Source organism: Sinohyriopsis cumingii, unplaced genomic scaffold (assembly GCF_028554795.1).
Source record: "Sinohyriopsis cumingii isolate HCF-2022 unplaced genomic scaffold, ASM2855479v2 utg000160l, whole genome shotgun sequence".
Classification (NCBI taxonomy): Eukaryota; Metazoa; Mollusca; class Bivalvia; order Unionida; family Unionidae; genus Sinohyriopsis; species Sinohyriopsis cumingii.
Window position 1 is genome coordinate 629,321 of NW_028315873.1, and position 20,116 is coordinate 649,436.

General features: G+C 31.8%; 1 long non-coding RNA gene across 1 annotated transcript in view; it reads right to left on the reverse strand.

Moving 5' to 3' along the window:
- Positions 1 to 252: 252 nt before the first annotated feature.
- LOC149774620 (uncharacterized) overlaps positions 253 to 20,116 on the reverse strand; it is a 198,667-nt gene continuing 178,803 nt past the window's right edge. Inside the window, exon 2 of the long non-coding RNA XR_016416717.1 lies at positions 253 to 1,828. This is a non-coding gene — a long non-coding RNA (uncharacterized LOC149774620). The remainder of the gene's footprint in view (positions 1,829 to 20,116) is intronic.

Sequence of the window (20,116 nt, forward strand, 5' to 3'; positions counted from 1 at the left end):
AGAGCTATTTCTCTATTGTATGCATAATTCATTTACAAATGTGATTAGTGGGCCACACCGCACACCGAAGGCCATACTATTAGTTCACTTGGCAATATGGTAACGTCAGCTGAAAAGCATAATCATCCATTAAAAGAGCATTATGATATGAACATTAGGTATTTAGGACATATAGATTTTTCTTTTCCAAATGGAGTCCAAGTAATTATTGCCCAATCCAGGTATAATTTTGTACACAAGTAAAGAACAAAATAAGATAAATCTTCATTTATTTGCAATTGACAATACACTTCTTAATGAATATACACTTTTGCATTTATTTTGTATCACTTGAATAAACAATATTTCTTTCAGTTCATTTTAAACTTTTATTTTATATCACTTGAGTAAACAATATCTCTTTCGTTTCATTTAACACTTAGAAACAGGTTCTTCCAGTTACAATAATCAACTCTGGAAACAATAAACAAACTGGAACTTTTGACCTAATTATATTACATTTACTAGGGTTAAAACAATAAATTCCTTAACATAATAAATTAACAGTTCCAGTTAATCAAACACAAAATCACCTTTTATACAGGGTGTGAACTGTTAATATTTACAGGATAAAGCTTATAGTTTCCAAATTGATTGAAGCTTACATGTTGCAGTTGCTGGCACATATCTATTTCCAGCATGGTTTGCATACATTCCACCTTTAATAATTTTGTTACTTCCCTACCCCACCCCATTCAGTAACAAGTATCAAAAATCAGGCTCATTCTAAGGCAAAGTCTGTAACTTGTGTACCACAGTCATCAGAGAGACAAAGATGCAAAACTGTATGATGCCTGTCAAAGGAAGAAAACAGTTTGTTGTTTACCCAAGTTGTGAACCAGTTAACTTGAATTCTCAGACCATCAATTGCTACAGCCCCACTAATTACAATTGTTAGGGAATAATGAGAACTCACCTTCAGTTATCTGTGTATATATATAATTTTAATAACCAAGAATACCGGATGTCTGGGAACATTATAGCATTCAATGGTAACGTCAGAACTGAGATGAGAGAATTAAACAAGCATAGTACATGACATAATATATCCATAAACTATTGACTGGGAAAAATACTACAGAACACCATTTCTGCTGGCAGTAAGATGTTGAACCTATATGTCATAAATATCAGGTTGGACATCTAGGACCAGTAATATTCATAATGGGCAGTACCCACCCCCCACCCCCCCAAGTGAGAAGGGCCTGATTTGTAATCTAAGCCACCCAACCTATCACAGCCTTTATAGTACTTCAAACAAATATTGAGTAATAGTAAAACAAACTCTGAAAGTTATTAAAACCAATTTGTTATATTTCCATAATTCTGCATAGTTAACTGTGCAAGCAGACTTAAACATATCAGTGTATGACAGTTAAATTGAGCTATAGCATCGATTAACAGAAGCTACGAATTCATCAACAAGCAGTGAACAATCATCTTCACAATAAATGTCAAACATTAGCATCCATAAGCTGTCAAGACAAGTTGTTACACTGGATATATAATCATCCATTTATTTCAAACAAGCTGTGAAAAACGAACCTCACGTCCGCTATATGTACGCTGGCCATTGCAAAGGATGCTTTAATAGATTAATGTTTATCGTCGTGTCTTGACAACCATTTTGCGCGCGCACACCGGAAAGTCATGCTATATATTTGTTACTTGTGAACGTATTCGTGGGCAGTACGCTATATATTGTTCCCGTGGCCTTATTCACGGGCAGAATGCTATATGTTTGTTCTTCATGAACGTATTTTTGGGCAGTTACTTTGTCATCTTCAACCTAAAGGTCAAAACTGCCCATGAAATATATATATCTGCCCACGAACCGAAAACATGAATAGGACTATAACATAAGTGTATATACTTATGTTCAACATAAACATAATTACTATGTAAGAAATACAACCTATGTATATGTATTTTGATTTGAAATGTAAACTATATCATGTCCTTCCCGTAAACCCACTTTCGGGATGACTGCCCACAACGCACCTAAAACGTGTATATATACAACAACATATATATATATAGTTAATAGTTTGGCGTGAAGTATAAGCTAATGCATGTATTATGGAAATATATCCCAACATATATGTAGCTAATAGTTTGGCGTGAAGTATAATTTAATGCATTTATTATGGAATATATATCACAACACATCTATAGGTAATAGTTTGGCACGAAGTATAATTTAATGCATGTATTATGGAAATATATCACAAGATATATAAATATAGTCAATAGTTTGGCGTGAAGTATAATTTAATGCATGTGTAATGGAAATATATCAAAACACATATACAGTTAATAGTTTGGCGTGAAGTTTAATTTAATGCATGTATTATGGAAATATATCACAACATATATATTGTTAATAGTTTGGCTGTGAAGTATAATTTAATGCATGTATTATGGAAATATATCACAAGATATATATTGTTAATAGTTTGGCTTTGAAGTATAATTTAATGCATGTATTATGGAAATATATCACAACATATATATATATATATATATATATATATATATATATATATATATATATATATATATATATATAATCAATAGTTTGGCGTGAAGTATAATTTAAAGCATGTATAATGGAAATATATCAAAACATATATACAGTTAATTGTTAGGCGTGAAGTTTAATTTATTGCATGTATTATGGATATATATCATAACATATATATATAGTTAATAGTTTGGCGTGAAGTATACTTTAATGCATGTACTATGGAGAAAGTAGCGTAAAAGCTTATGTACTTAATGAGGACTATCTCCTTTAAAATTGTACAAATTTTACACAAAATCTAACTGAATGGGAAACAAAGTGTATATAAATTAACAGTATTGCTTTAGCACATTCATGCAGGACACACATACACACACACACACACACACAATATATATATATATATATACATATATATATATATATATATATATATATATATATATATATATATATATATATATATATATATATATATATATATATATATATATGTATGTATATATATAATTTCCTTTAATATGTTCATAAGAGGTTTACTAGGTTTACTAGATGTAGATTATACGAAACAATGATAACACAAATAAAATGTACACACCTATTACTGTACACACTCATATTATAAGTAGTTACAACCAAATATTGCACAGTGAAACAAGCAAATATAAAAAGCTTTCTTTTTGCATAAACATCGTGAATTATTATGTTTTAGTAAACGTGCCTAAGTGTTTTGTATGAACATAATACGAAAGCAGCAGGACAACGTAACATCACGGTCTATTTTCAATAAATATAGATTTCAGTACAAGCCCAATATATGTGAGACGTTTATCATTTTCTGAGACACTGTTCAAGGGTGATACTTCTGTGTCTTATTTAAGTGATCGCAAGATATTTAATTTTTTTTCTTTCGCCATGTTTCTCTTTGTGTGGGTCACAGCCTTAGTTTTCGCATTTGGCGTAATATAAGAGCATCACAACTAACATGGCCTGCTATATTAAATCTAGAATTGCATGGTTTGTCCACCATTTTTGGCAGACAGTGTTCACCGGGAGGGTGTTCCTGGTGCTGTTTATTTATTTACAAGTAGAGGAAACGTCCTCACCACGCAGTCTCCAAAACAACGCTGTTTCATATGGCGCCGCCTTTGTGACAGCCTGCTCCACTTTTGCTTGTGCCTCGTAGTGATTAGGCGTTTCCTCATGTGCACTTTGCCTTAGTCAATGAAGTCAACTTACAGACAAATGGATTCAAGATGAGCTAAACAATCGTGTGATCAAGGCCAGGGCGTTCCTCTTTATATCAGTGAATCACATTTTTGTTCATCTCCCAGGCTGTGTCGTGCCCTTGACATACCACATGAAGACAATTAACGTTTCTTCCATACCGGATCCGTCGCAGCTCGGGTCAACAGTGACCGCGCCTTCCACTGCACACCATGACGGAGGTGACAAGTATGTTACTGGTGTATCCACTACCAAGATCCGTGATAGAGACAACATTATCATGGGTACATGAAACGTTATAACACTGAAGGCTGTGAGAAAGTTGAAATAACTTAGACATTAATTGGAGAGGAACAACTGGAACATTATTGATCTCGGCGAAGTTCGCTGAGAAAACGTCACAATGAGATTGATTACATTTTGGAGATAAAACAATTCTGCAGTTGTCTGTTTCTCGCCTTAACACGACACTTTCCATGAGCAAATATTGGAAGTGACCTTGACGTATTAATGACAACATTTCGCCTCCACCTGAATACGGTCAACATTCTTAACCAACAAACAATCCGATTTTTACTTGAACGACTGAAAGATCCAAAATTCGTTGTAGCCTTCCAAGCTAAGTTAGGATGTAAATTTGCAACTATGATAACTCTTGGCAGCCAAGATACCGACTGAGAATCCTTAACAACCACATTCAACATAGTTGTGACTGGCACAGCTAGCAAGATCATGGGCAAATATCGTCGAAGAAAGAAAGCTTGGGACACATCATATGTCTTTGAACTTTGCGACAAAAGAAAATGATTGAACTAAAAGGAAACAGAGATCAGTAAAGAGCTATAAAGTACAGAGAGATAAACAACATGATCAGGACAAGCATCAACATGGCAAGGGAATCCGGCATATATAGGCAATGCTGCAGAATTGAAATCTGAGTAGACGTGAAGACAAAATGGCATATCAACTATTAAAATATCTCACAACCCATTAATAAGGGTAAACTACCAACATCCAAGACAAGTCGGAAAAAATGGCCCACATATAGAACTTGATTCGATGGACATAATACTGTTCAGAACTGTGCAATCATAAGACCAAAGGAGATCCCGCAGTAGTAAATTGCCCTCAGACAGAATTAATTGATGCCAACCCAATTCTTCGTGAAAAATTAGAAGTTGCATTTAGGTCACTAAAGAAGGAATGTCAACCGGCATTGAAAACATACCAGCAGAACTAGTTTGAAGCATGAGGAAATGAGATAGTCACATTCCAAACAGCAATCTGCAACAATATTTGGCTGACAGGAGAATGGTCCAAGACAAGGACTCAATCCTTATTCATAGTGCTCACCAAAACAAAGAACCCTACAGCTTTGCCAAAATTACAGAATCATCCGTTTGATCAATCGCATGCTGAAAATAATTCCCAACACACAAAGGCTTTAAGCAGGGAAGATTATTGCTGAAGAGCAGGAAAGTTTCTGAACAAGAAGGAACACCAAAGAACAATCTTCAATATCAGACTCGTTTGCAAAAAAAAATCTTCAAATCTATATCAATGTCAATTTATTTTGAAAATTCCCGTTAATACAGGTAAAAAGCTCAATGCTGGCTTTCCTGTGTAGTCAGACTTTATTAAAAAAAGATGAAAGAAATCGTCACATTTAAAGAATCCAAAGGAACCAAACTTGACTTCCATTTTGTCTGCCGACTTCAGAATACAAAATCGGCACTCAAAAAATATGTCAAAGTCAACATTTTTCGCGGCTGGATTGCATTGTAATAAAATAATCTATGTATTTGATATCCTGCCTCTAAGTTTAAAAATTGAGTTTATTGTTTCATGCCGTTGTGTTTATCACCCAGGCTTCTATATGTTTGCCATATGCATTCATAATTGATGGTTGAAGGGCAGATAATATCCACAATAATAATTTGCTTTAATAATACTTTTGTAACCCATGCTAGCAAAACGATTAACATTTGCACTCGCATGGAATGTATTTTGAAATAATGATTCTTTATTTTTTTTATTTTCGAGATACCGACTTCTAGTTAACCTTGATACAATAAAATCTCGGTCAGGGTGCAATGCGTAACTTATCATGCGTAAATGGCACGTGCCTTCAAGCAATCGGGTGATAATTTCCTATCAATTGCGATTTTGTTATTTGACATAAGCGATTCACACTCCAGGATGAATACGAAAGCTGGCATCCACTACAGTTACGGATTTCTTGGATATATATTCTTTTAAAATAATTTGCGCATGATGAAAAAAGAAGGAATATATGAAAACAATGCAAGGTTATTTCTTTCAGTTTACTTTCATTGAGGACAATGTATTTTGTACAGTGAGTATGTTTGCTTGTGTGTGTGTGTGGGGGGGGGGGGGGACGGGCACAAATTAAACGCAAAAGTATTTCCTTTCTAATTTGTACGGGTTAATGGAGCAAATAGTATTGACGATATTGACCAGTAATGACAAGCTTTGAATTTACGAGCGCAAGCACTGACACAACTTGAAAAATAAAAACAAACAATACAATTGACTGGTAAGAGCTTCATATTGCAGCAATTAAATACTGACAAAATGCTCAACACTATTCTCTCTCTATCTCTCATGTGTAATTTAGTATGTATTGTGTGCAGCTGTGTCAAAACGTGAAGCCTAAAATTAAGTATATTTGTTAAAATATCTAATCTACACTACCATTGGGAAAATGTATACGTATTATGTAGAATGTTATCTGTCACGCATTTTTATTTTATAAATGATTATTGATAATTTGACCGGAAGATTTGTGATTGTCGTTGTGTAGATGCATATATTTGTTAGCAAAACAATGTATATAAATATTATAATTAGAACAAGAACGATATGTCAGTTGTTGTCTTCTCTCATAAATATTTATATTACGAACTATGATTATTTTCTTTCTACGAATATCAAAAAGTTTATTTAAATATAGTTTTTTCTCCCTAAAACCTCTCTTACATAGCATCTACCTTTGTGTTGAAGAAGAAGAACGTACAAACAATTGTTAAGTTTAGCGGAATTGTATTTCGAGTTGGGCCGAATAGTCTTTAGGCCATATTCACTATAATCCGGCATAAATAATACAATTTTTCCATCCCTCCCCTATTCGATCCCAAATATTATATACAATTGTTGCGGCAAACATGGTTTTCCGAGAAAAAAAGAACGATTTTTTCCATCATCAATCTTTTGGTTACATCCGTAGACAATTGTGCACCATATTTGCTGTTCAAAAGCTCGATCGTACGCTATATCACATAGACATTCACGTGGGCAAATTAAGCATTTGAATTGCTAGGTTTAATAGAAGGGATAAATGTACGCCATATCCGGTTTTGGTACTCGGAAACTACTGACTGTTTACGGAGATTGACGAATATATATATATTTTTTTCATTTTGTAAAGCAAAGTCTTAAGTCTAATTAATCATTTGTATGGTCTGCATGCATATCCAATGCGTTTTGTTTACAAATATAATACTATTACACGTTTGTACAATATAGGTGGCCGGTAACCTTTAAGAAAAACAAATACTTATAGAAAAACTTTTAATTAACTCTAAATATTTCAAATATTTTTGCAAATTTCTTATAACATCTGCTTGTATTAATTTGTCTCAGCTAAAGTATGACTATTTGTTAACACGTTATACATTATCACAGCTAACGATGCATTAATTGTATTTTAAACATCGCCAATAATGTCATATTTTTCTGGTAAAACAAGTTTAATTTGTTAGAATTACATCTGGTCATCCTAGTGTCTATTTCAGCTCGTATCCGAATTAATGATGATATTGATTAAAATGTCCATGAAAATCTACTAAATAAGAATTAAGGGTTTTGTGCAGGGTGAAGCAACGTTATTAATTTCTACACTTATGTAATGATTCTCGTACATTTTTACTACTTAAGGCAATTAGCAAATCGCACAAGAACTATTGTAAATTGCACCGTATTTTTCAGTGGAAATATGAGAGAGCTCATGTGATACCGTGAACTGGGTCTGTCCCCAAATTTCAAACTTTAAGTTCAAAAGAAAAGCTAAATAACTTCTTTTTAAATTGACCATTGTATTCAGTTAGATGATAATATAAATATTTGTACACCGATTGATTATGCTTTGGAAAAGAATCAACGGTGAAAATTATCATGGTCTAGATTGTTCAATATTTCTGAGTTCCGAGCATTGGTTAGACCATAATCAGTACGGTCTGATTTCACGCAACCGCTAAATCTTTACGTGTGGCATATGTACACAAAATGTATTGATGGATTAAAAGTGTTACCTTTATCTTCATACTCCATTAACATAGTTGTATGTAAAAGATGGGTTAGTTTCGCCTGAAGGAGTGTTAAATGTTTAACTTTATAAGGACCATACTACTTAATATGAAGATTAACCCGATGTATGAACACGAGAGCCAAAATTATATCACTCAGCCGAAAACTCATTTTCTTTGTATTCATATATAAATCCCTCATTTCCAACAAAGTCAATAATATTAAATTCTGAAACTTAGTCAGAAACACGTTTCTATTTAAATAACTTCAAAAAGGTCAAGGACAGTAAGTCTAACTACTTGTTGAAATTGAGTAAAATCTTAAGATCCTGGATCTGATTCACTAACATGAAACAGCAAGAAACAACCTCGTTCCACTTCTTCCCGGCATCAAGACAATATCTTATACTTAAGACATATTTTCAAAATTTGAAGTACAGTTACCTAACCCCCTTGAAAATGAGGTTGATAGGAAGAAGAATTAAACGGTTGGTTGTCTAAATCATCCATAACTTGCAAAGAGTATCCGGATATGAAACAGACCTATGATCAGACTGCTTAGAAAGAGAGAAATTTGTTAAAAACAACTTAAAAAAATAAATATGTACAATATTTGCAGTTTTAATATTCTCACAAATGTATAGCCTCTGGACATCTTTCGGAACAACAGATTATATACAACGTGTACTTGTTATCTGATTTTGGTTACAGGCAATGAACCGATACGGTCTAACCACATTTTCATAAATGGTTATCAAATGTTGTAATTGGTTGCATATAGCTTTAGGTATCTTTTAAATGGGTTATCTAGACCATTCACATGTGTGTTAAGATGCAAATGCGCAGAAACAGTGTCTTTCATTTTTGATCCATGTAAATGATTTCACATTTTGTGCTAAATCTGCATTGATGCCTGAATGACCAGCCAAGGTGGTTTTGTTTGCATATAATACAAATTTAATGTCGCTTTGACTTAGATACACATGTTGATGGCTCATTGACCATTCATCTTCAAAAGGTATCTCTTATGTCTCCCATTTGCTCAGAAGAATCGCATTTTTCACAAAATGACAAGATAGTAATTGTGTGAATTCATTGTCGCTAATATCCATATAAAGCAAATAGGTTCTCTCAGGATCTCCTTTTGCTTCCACAATGAGTAATCGTGTTCTATAGCTCTGATTACAATCGCTAGAATAAGCAGTAAAAAGAGGATCAATGAGATTATACCCTAACACAAATAGATAAAAGCAAGTAATTAACTCAGAACATTTCGAGTTTTTTGCGTAAATTTCTGATGCCATCGGGTTGAAATAATTTGTCTCATTTGCAAAGAACTAATGTATGATTATTTGTTAGCACGTTATACATTATTCCGGGGGAGCATGCATGCACTTTGTTTTAAACATCGCCCAGAATGTTAGGCTTTTCTCTGGCATAAACCGCATTTGTAAGAATTCCACTTTCTTTTTGTGACGTGACGTATCAATCTAGTCATACTAATGTATCTTTCAACTCTTATCAGTAATATTGATGCTATTGATACATTTTTCCATTAAAATGTACTAAATAAGAATTTAGAGATATGTGCAGGGTGAACGGAAGGCATTATTTCTACACTAAGCTACTGATTCTCGTATAAGTTCTATCTTCAATGCAATTAGTAAATCGTACAATAACTATTGTAAACTACACCATATAGTTCAGTGGAAATATGATAGATCTCATGTGACACCGAGAACTGAATCTGTCCACATAGTTGTCATTGTCAAATTAAAAACTTTAATTTCACAAGAAAAGTTAAATTACGTTTTTTTAATTGACAATTGTATTCCGTTAGATGAAAATATGGGGCATTTTTAGACCGATCGATGATGCGTTGTAAAAGAAGCAACGGCGAAAATAATCTAGTGAAGAAACAACAAGAAGATCGATTCATCCATCCATACCCCGTACTTAGAAATAAATGCATTAACTCATATATCTGTTTCAAAAGCGTATATGGTAACTATGGTAACTATGTAATTCTCAGTGTAAGTGTTTGTGATGCAGACTAAGCATAATTTATAAACTTGTACATTAATCATATAATATAACGTTACTATTTGCGTGAATATTTTTTGTGTAAACTGTTATAGACTGATTGAGTTGATTTTTAGCATATTGTCATTAATATTATTATAAGTATTACTATATTTTAATAACTTATTACCATATGTGCAAATAGTTTGTCAGTATACTGTTTCAATCTGGATGAACATTTTTTAGTATATTGATACAACATGTGTGAAAATATGTAGTGCAAATGATATTTCACCGCTCCATCTAGGTGGATGATAATGGATTTTGCGCCATGTCATGGTGTCATTATTTTGTTTTAGTCAATCATTTGCTGTTAGTATGATACAGCTTATTAAATATCGTTCCAACGGTCACCCATCTTCATTTTCATCAATCTGTTGCCACAGGGAAGTTTGTAGTGATTATATAAGATGCGCTTTGGGATTTGTTATCAACCATATGATTAAAAACATTCATATGCATTTATTTGTTTAGTAGATGAAACAGGATGAATTTGTACCTTTTTCCTACTTGTCAGTTTTATACACGTATAGATTACGCTTTACATTTAAATTGAATATATATATATATTATTACGTATGTTGAAAAACATAAACTATGAAATGTTATATTTTAAAATTGACGTACTTAACACGATCACACACATGCATATGTCTTTGATTTTTTTAAATTTTAGCGTGAAGAAGTCATAAATATAATACGATCATAAGTACAATATCACCTAAAAACTAAACCACTTACTTAAAACGCAGATACACACAAACGCACACATACAACGACGCATTTCATTTTCAGGTAAAGATACGGAAATATCAGACGCCAACCAGATTTAGTTAATTCAAAATAAACGAAATATAAAATTGACATATATATATATATATATATATATATATATATATATATATAAAGATAGATAGATAGATAGATTGATGGATAGAAAGATAGATATATGTATAGATAGATAGATAGATAGAGAGATATATAGATATGTAGATAGATAGAAAGATAGATAGATGGATGGATATATATATATATATATATATATATATATATATATATATATATATATATATATATATATATATATATAGATGGATATATGGATTGATAGATAGATAAAAGATGTATATATAGATATATATATATATATAGATACATATATAGATAAATATAAATAGATAGATAGATTTATAGATCGATATATAGATAGGTATATATATATATATATATATATATATATATATATATATATATATATATAGATAGATAGATAGATAGATAGATAGATAGATAGATGGATAGATGTATAGATTCATACATAGATATATAGATAAATACAAATATAGTTATAAAGATAGATACATATATACATAGATAGATAGATATATAGATAAATAAATAGATATGTACATATATAGATATATAAATAGATAGATAGATAGAGAGATAGATAGGTAGATAGATGTACAGATAGATAGATGGATAGATATATACATATATAGATAGATAGATATATAGATATATACATATATATATACATATATAGATATTTAAATATATATAAATATATATATATATATATATATATATAGAGAGAGAGAGAGAGAGAGAGAGAGAGAGAAATATATATAGAAAATATTTGATTTTATATGGTTAATACTTGACTAACGTAACGGATTGCACATATCAGTTAGCGTTGTTTTGCATCGAAAATAAGATTTGTAGTGCACAGTTACTTTCCTAATAAAGATTGTGCCTCTTTAACATGTTTTAAGTACTGATTTATGATAGTGATTCCTGATGTTGGTAGATTATGGAAATTCTTAGTTGAGTGGTTCCTTGTAAATGTTTAAGAATGAGTTAAATATATATAGTAGTCATTAAATGAACATACCTCAAAGTAACTATCAACTGCCTTTTACTTTGTTTTGTTTTTGGACTTGATAGTTCAATACTTATGAGTTCTGATCATTGGTCAGACCAAAGTTGGTACGGTCTGATTTTACGGCACCTCTTAAATCTTTAATTGTGGGATAGGTTCACCAAATGATGTACAGGATATACTATATCTATATACTCCATTAACATATTTATCTGTCATAGTTGTGTCATTTTATCCTGACAGAGCGTTAATTGTGTAATTTAAGCCACTGACATTTTTATAACTTGATAATGGCCATACTACTTGGTCCGACGAGGAACCTGAGGTATATACACAGAACTATATCACTGAGCAGATTATTCACTTCCTTTGTATTCATTTCATTTCTTCATTTACGACATAGTCAAGACGACTGATTTGTGAATCTTGGGCTGAAACAAGTTTCTATTTTAAGAACTTCAAAAATGTCAACGAACATTCAGTCAATCCACGGGTTCAAATGTAGTAAATGCTAAAGATTCGGGAAATGATTTCCCTGCATCAATGCAATATGAAATGAATCATATTTTCCAATATTTGAAGTAAACTTACCCAACCCGGTTGGCCATGAGGATGATAGGAAGAGGATTTAAACTGTTGGATGACTAAATCATGCATAGCTTGCTAAATATCTCAGGAAATGAAATTGACAAGACTGGTAAGATTTTGAAAGAGAGAAAATTGTTATAACCAAACTTTTTTAAATCATTGACAATAATTTAATTTTAATATTCTCACAAAGGAATAACCTCTGGAAATCTTTCGGACCAATAGATTATAGTCAACGTGTATTATTTATATTATTTTGGTTTCGGGCAAAGGACCGATGCAGTCAAACCACATTTTAACAAATGGTTATCAAATGCTGGAATAGGTTGCATATAGCCTTAGATATCTTTCAAATGGGGTGTCCTGTCCTTTCATATATGTTCCAATGAGACAAATACGCAGTAACATTGTTTTCCGTTTTTGATCGTGTAAATGATTTCACACCGTGTGCAAATATTTAATGACATACTATTGAGCAGCTAAGGGTGTTTTGTGTGCGTAAAATACAAATTTCTTGTTGCTATGACATTTGTAAACATGTTGATGTCTAATTGACCATTCGTAACAAGCTGTTACCTCATATATCCTATATTTGCTCAAAATAATCCCATTATTCAGAAAATGGCAAGCTGGTAATTTTGAGTATTCAGTGTCGTTAATATCCACGTGAAGCAAATATGAAATCTCAGGATATCTCAGGATATCCTTTTGCTTCCACAGTGAGCGATCTTTTATCACCTTATTAAAATTGTACTAAAAAGAGGATGACTTAGATTTATACCCTGAACATGATCAAGAGTCGGACCGATAAATGCGTCAGCGAAATGAAATCATTCCTGATTAACAACATTATCTCCAACTGTCTGTGCTACAGCCCTAGTCACTGCACAAGCTGTGCATGAACCAGTGATTACAACTTAAATTGGATCAACTGTTTGACACAGACAGGCCTCCTGCTTCATATTTACCTAGTCATAAATTAATATTCTTATTGGGCTATGAAGTCACCGCTTCTACAAACACAACGACTAAGTCTGGTTTCAAATTATCACAATGAATAGGAATATCAATAAAGCCACATTCTATTCTCTCAATAAAAGTAATTTTATTGGAAGAAACTTCTCAGAACATGGCAAATCAACTGATACTAGAAAAAGACCAACCTCTAGCACACTCATGTGTTTAGTATTATTTTAATATAATTTGATAATGATTTTCTAGGCTGAATCATAAGCAGTTGATAAAACACATATCGATATGAATGGTTCCTAAGTATCTAAAATAAATTCGGATTCCTTTATTTTGAGCGAAGAAAGGTTTTAGAGTAGCTTTAAACAAACATAGCGTTTCCTTTCTTCTTACAATGTTTGATTCATAAAACTAGTGTCATATAATTGGAAATTTTCTGTTCAAATTACTTGTTAATACTTGGATACATAACATGTGAACCCGACAAAGAATGAACCATCTAATACTTTATCCATCTACATGAAGTGTAGTCATTAGGTAAGAGTCCGTATTCAACCCTTTATTCATATACACACATTGGCTTGATAACAATAATAATAATAATAATGATAATAACAACAATAATCATCATCATATTTTGGATACTGGGCATTTATATAACCCAGGTAACACCATTATACGACGGGCCTTATAGTTTTTGTAAATGTGTTACGCACTATGGGCATACATCATTTCCATTTTTGTACTCTATATTTTTCCATGTGTATTGTATGACTCGGAATAGTATTACCGATGTTCTGGTAAGAGCATTCCAGATATACGGTATATCTCAGAAGAGAAGTCAATATATATTGGGTAACTAGGAAGAGTATTATAGATGTACCGATACATCGGAAGAGTATTCCGTATAGTATGTATATCCCGGACGAGTATAACAGAAGCACCATATCTCGGAAGAGTAAGATATGTTCATTAAATATCTTGAAAGTGTGTAATAAATATAGAGGAAGAGCATTGGTCGCCATTATGTAAATGGTGCTCAATGGTTTCACGGCAGTTTAATGAAATTTCGTTCAGCGCATTCATATTATTTCTGCCAACATTTCTAGTGTGTAATGATGTCGCATTCGTTATGATTCACCACCATCAACACCGCCTCTCATGTTGCTATCTCCCCAATCCATATTAAGATCATAAACTCATAATGTCACTGATATTAATTACGACAACGTTTCCGTAATCTCAGTAAGTAAGATAAGAGTATTTTCTTTATCAAAACTATGAGTGACGAGAAAGAAATCATATTTATCCACAGCAAATGCTCTTCCGCAAGCTAGCTTACAAATTTTACAGCAAATATTTACTGAAAATTCCGATATTTCCTTTCCAAGCCAGATCCATCTTCTTCAACAAGGTATTAAAGCCACGATACGAACTGTACAATTTATGTTAATAAGATAAAGCAGGGAAAGGGAGAAAATATGATATTATAGATTAAGATTGTCTAAGTAAATACTTACTATATATTTTATTTCAGTACATTATTGTTATGAAAGGCAGATAAATTGAATCCTATATATTAAGACGTTCTATGCAAACACGTACTATACTGTTTATGGCAATTAAATACAGCAGGAAAAGGGAGATACAATTAAACTTACACACTTATTTATAGGTTACTGCATTTGTATGGGAAAATATGAACGAGTTTTTGCATCGAAATGTGTAATCCAGATTGAGAACCTATGAATGGCTCGTATAATTCGGATTTCCAGAATTAAGAAAATGCTTTTTTTTTCTAAGGAAATTCAGGATGCAAAGCTGTAATTATATTTTATTTTGGAATTCTTATCTCCTGCTAAAGAAGAGAGTATATGACTTGTCACTTGTATGTTATTTGTAAGGACCTTATTTTGCGTCTGTTATATACTGTAGCTAGCCTAAATCCGAAACATTGTATCAACGCGGAATGTGTCAAAGCAGCTGGTATGTGGCAGTCCATGAAAATTCTGTTTTAGTTCATTCAGAAACGAATTTGAAGGGACATAAAATGAATCGTATATATCAAGTCGTTCTATGCAAATACGTGATATACAGTTTAGAGCAAAAAATACAACAGGGAAAGGGTTGAGAAAAATTAAAGTGAAGATTAAAATAGTCGAAGAAAACACGAATCATACAGACTCTTTTAATACGATGCAGCAGAAAATGGGAGATACACTCGATATTATATGTAAAATGTTTTATGCAAGCACGTACTATATAGATCATACAAACAAAATAAGTAGGAAAACGCACATACATTATATCTTATTGATTAGGATTTTTTGCAAAACACGTATTACACATTGTACAGTAAAAAGCTGACTGAAGAAAAAGAAGACAAAATTATAAATATAGATTAATACGTTCTAGGGAAACATGTAATAGACAGTTTATGGTCATAAAATACAGCATGAAATGGGAGATAGAATTAAACTAACTAATTATGATGTTCTATGAAAACACTTACTATTCAATTTAAATCAATACATTATAGCCTGGGAAGGAAGATAAATTTATTCGTATATATTAAAACGTTCTAAACAAACAGGTACGATACAGATACAATCCATAAAATACGGCAGGGAAAGGGAGATGATATTAAACTTATATATTTAGTTGTTCTAATGACTCACTGACTATACAGTTTATTGCAATAAGTTACAGCATGAAATATACATTTAATATTATAGATTAAGATTTTCTAATCAAACACGTACTTTACATTTTACAATTATAAGCTACATTTGGAAAAGGAAGCCAAACTAAATCTTATATATTAAGATGTTTTATAAAACAAGCACTATACAATTTATATATTTATTTTTAAAATATGAAAAGGGAGATAATTTTGAACATAAAGATTGTGCTGTTATAAATTAGCACGTAACTAAACAATATATAGTAATAAGATACATCAGCAAAAGGGAGATAAAGATAATCTTTGAGATTAACATGTTCTATAAAAACACATGCTATACAGTCTATACTAATAAGTCACGGCAGGAAATGGAAGATAAATTGCATATTCTAACAATACAAGGTAGCAGTGAAATAGATAAAAACACCGATAGATTAAGATGTTATATGGAAACAAGTACTATAGAGTTTATATTTCTAAAATATAGCAGGAAAAGGGAGATTCATTAAACTCATACATTACATTTCTTAGAAACACGTATTTTACAGCTTATTGTAACAAACTACAGCATGGGAAAGGAGATAAACTTAATCGTATATATGAAGATGTTCTAAGCAAAGGCGTAATATTCAGGTCACGGTGCTAACATACAGCAGGAAAATGGTGAAAAAATTAAACTTGCGTATTAGGATATTCTATGCAAACACTTCACATTCAGTTTATAACAACACAATAGGAATCTTAGGAATCACGTACTATACAGTTTTTATGAATAAACTACAGCAGGGAAAGGCACATACAATGAAACCTACATAATCATCTTGAACACGATGCTCTAAATTAACACATATTTTTATGCAATATGACACAATAAGAAAAGGGAGATAAATTAAATCTTATCGGTTCATATATTCAATATAAAAACGTACTATACAGTTTTGAGCATTAATTTAATGCAGTAAAAGGGAGAAAAATGTAAGATATATATTAAGGTGTTCTAATCAAACACATACAATATACACTTAATTAACTAACTACATCAGTACAAGGGACATAAACTTAATTATATAGAGTAAGATGTTCTATACAAACACGTACTATACAGTTTATAGTAAATGGATACAAGTGTAATCGCATATAATACGATGGTCGAAGCAAACACGTGCTATTCAGTTTAAAGCGATAGAATACAGCAGGGAAATTGAAATTAAATTAAAATTATAGATTAATATGTTCGAAGGAAACAAAAACAATTCAGACTATAGAAGTAAGTTACAGCAGGAAATGGGAGAGATATGTAATGGTGTTTGTCAAAATGTTCTAAGGAAACACTTACTATACACTTTATATCAATAACATACATCATGGAAAGGGAAAGGAACTGAATCTTATCTATATATATATCAAGTCGTTCTATGCAAAGACGTAATATACAGTTTATATCAATAACATACGGAGCGAAAGGGAGAAACAATTTAACATGTCGCATAAGATGATCTAAGAAAATACATACTATACAGTCTATAACAATACGATACTCGAGAAATTTGGAGATACGGTAAATATTATATATTAAGATTTTCTAAACAAACAAGTAATATGCAGATTATTGTTATAAACTTCAGTTGGAATATGGAGTTAACCTAAATATTAATGGGTAAGTTATCCTAAGCATACATTTACTATACATTATATACGTATACAATACAGCAGAAAAAAACAAATACTTAAAAATATATTTTATAGCAATAAATTACAGCTATAAAAAAGTGATTAATTTAAGCGTATGTTCTAAGCGAAGACGTACTTTTCTGTTTATATTTAGAAAATACAAGAGGAAAAGGGAAATACATGTAGACTTACATATCAAGATGTCTTAAGCAAACACTTACATTACGGTTTATAGGAAGAAAATAGAGCAAGGATCGGAAAATCAAATTAACCTTCTCGATTAAGATGTTCTAAGGAAACAAATATTGTACAGTTTTTAGTAATAAGTTATAGCAGGAAATGGGATATAAATGTATTCTTACTGATTAAGATGTTCAATTAAAACCCGTTCTATACAATTTATAGAAATAAGCTAACGTAAGAAAAGGGAGATACATTACATTTCTAGATTAAGATGTTCTAAGCAAAGAGGTAGAAAACACATCATAGCATTTAATAAAGCAGGAAAAGGAGATAAATGTAATCTTCCAGATTATTATGTCTAAGAAATCACATCTTATAACGATTATGGTAGTATAATACAGCAGGAAAGAAGAGATAATGTAAATCATATCGATTAACATGTTTTAAACAAACATGTATTATAAAGTTTATAGTAATAAAATATATATTGAAAAGGGAATTAAAAATTAAATGCATATATAAAATATTGTAAGCAAACACGTACTATACAGTTTATAGTGACAGAAACCAACAAATAAAGGGATATAAGCGCAAATTTATAGATTAAGATGTTTCAAGCATACACATATTATACAGATTATTGTAAAAAATATAGCAGGTAGAGGGAGATAAAAGCACACGTATAGATACAGATGTTCTAAGGAAAAATATAGTTTGTTTTGCTAAAAGGGAGATAAATGTATTATTACTATCCATTGAAATGTTCTGAGTAAACACATCCTAGGATTGTTCATGTCAATTGTATAGTGGAATCCAGTCCTTTGACATTAGTTGTTGTAATTGCAGACCATAACGACGGTAAATGCTTGTTGTTTTTGTTTAACTCCATTTTCAACAAAAGATAGGCTATACAAGACGGTCGGTATAAATGATGGAGGAATAACCCAGGAAAACACTGGAAAGAATCATCGATCCACGAGAAACTACTGGCAAGCTTTATCACGTACCAAGATTGGTCAAGTATGAGACTCGAACCCAGAAAGACAGAGGAGAGACGGCAGTAATCCGTAGCGATGAGCGCTTTAGACTACTCGGCCGCTCAGGTCCCCGTAAATGCTTTGTTGTGATTTATGATGTGTGATTGCGACATAGGTTATGTTTCATATATGCAGTGACAAAAGGAATGTTTTGACGTATATTACACAGTGACAATGATAAAGGTTGTTGTATAATAGACACAGACACAGATTAGTTTTGTGTACAGATTTCTTATACACTACATTTAAGTTAGCATTGACTGTATCAACACGGAAAAATTAAATCTGAAATCTGTTTTTAATTTGCTTACAGATTTGAAAAGTCAAATATAAATCTTGTATCTTCCATGCAGATGTTGCGATACCGTTTAAAGAAAGCGTGTAAAACTTTATATACAGATTGAAAATTTTCGGCTCTGATTCTTCATAATATTTTAAATGGAACAAATGCTTCTTTTTTTTCACATCGGTTGCCTATAAAAGGTTACATCTATTTGCATAGCCTATAATAAAACATAAATTTAGATTGTGTTTTGAGAGGAATATTTTGAATGTGATTATTATAACAACGTGACATTTGGAAGGAGAGAGTCTCAAGTCTATTTCTCTCTCTCTCTCTCTCTCTCTCACAAACAAACACACAAGCGCACACAATCACACACTTTCATACATACATATATACACACGCAAACAAACACAAGTGTGTACTACTATATTACGTTCTGTTTGTTGTTGTTGCTATTGTTGTAGGGTTTAACGCCATATGCAGCCCTGGATGTGCTATACATGGTCGCCAGTATAAATGGTGGGGGAAGAAACCGGGAAAGTCCAGGAAAGATCGACTAACCCACGAGAGGATACTGAGAGACTTTCTCACAAACCGACAATGGCCGAGCGAGAAACTCG